Here is a 1409-nt window from a genome sequence, read left to right as displayed (position 1 = left end):
CTTGAGATTCGCAACTCTGGTCTCGGACGTTTTGACGTACTTAAAGGTGACATCTTATCTCCAACATCCTTTTAGAGCAATCAGAACCTGTCCGCGAAGCTGATAAGTGATAATCAATCTATATACTCCGTTTCACGGTAACTTGGCAAACAGTGAGGGGTACGCTTTCCACGACCGAATAAGAGCATCGGAGCGCGGCGCTTTAAATCACATCACCGGAGCGTTTGTCTCCCTATACCAAATGCGACTGCCGGAGGAACCGTCTGTCGTCTGCTGGGAAAAAGTTGTCTGCTGCGAAACCAACCAAGTTTGGATAACTTTCCACCGCCGCATCATTGCCGTCTGTTAAAGGGATATTACAACGAAATTTTGGTGCTCATTATTTGGTCTGTATGTGTTCAAAGGAGCAGTATCACATCGTACATACCGATATCTTGTTAAAAAATTCACGAAAAGGAATTTTAAAACGAATTAAACGATTAGCAAGGAGCACCTGGTGGATGTCGCTAACGCCTCGCTTGTAATGCCCGTCTAGGAACCTTGACAGCTAGTGACGAAGGTTGTCTCGCCTCCGGCCACGACGAGAGAAGAGGGGCAGGAGGGACTCCCCTCTTCCCGAGAATGCCTTTTTTGTGTCGCAAAAGTCGCTATTGACCCCCTACAAGGTTACAGAAGATTATCCCGTCACTCAAAATTCGTACAAAAGCACCCGCTTCGGTGGCTGGAACAACTAGGCCATCCTCTCGACGTCAGCCTCGCCGCAGCTTTGCTCGTCCTGAGACGACCTACGTCACGATTGCGTTGGATGTCACGTGGTCTCCGCTGTGCCTTCTCCGAGCGCTTGCCAGTGTGGGACGTTTATAACGAAAAATACAGCCACCAGGCTCAAAATACGAACGTGCGATTGTCATTTACGGATATTGTGGATCATATTCAACATATTTTTGAACACGACGGGAATATTTCGAATTTCGTTGAAGTATCCCTTTAAAGTAAAGAGCTCCTCGGGAACACTTCATGATATCATCATACGCTCCTTTTATCCGCTTACTGTGGTGGGTGCCAATGCAGCGACGTTTTATGTGGAAGCGGTTGATCACAGGGCGCTAAAATATCGTTCAAAAGCCACGTTGCTTTCGGAAAGGGGTCGATCCACACTAAGTATCGTTGAAAAGTAACATGTCTTCGTATTTCTTCCGTGTCGTGTAGCGTAGTGTCGATATAGATGGAATTGCGTGATTTCAATTGCCGTTAAAAAAAAGAAGCCACTACTTTTTGACGCGGACGGCGCTGTTACTGTGCCAGTAACGAGGCCTCGACATAGCGACCCTTAATCTAGGGGACAAAAAATGAAAGCCGTTTACAAATCCCTGTAACGCCGAATTGGAGCGCAGCTCTTGAGGAGGAGT

This window comes from Ixodes scapularis, unplaced genomic scaffold (assembly GCF_016920785.2).
Source record: "Ixodes scapularis isolate PalLabHiFi unplaced genomic scaffold, ASM1692078v2 PGA_scaffold8__174_contigs__length_109621045, whole genome shotgun sequence".
In the NCBI taxonomy this organism is placed as follows: domain Eukaryota; kingdom Metazoa; phylum Arthropoda; class Arachnida; order Ixodida; family Ixodidae; genus Ixodes; species Ixodes scapularis.
The sequence above is the reverse complement of the archived record's forward strand: the minus strand, read 5'-3'. Positions refer to the sequence as shown.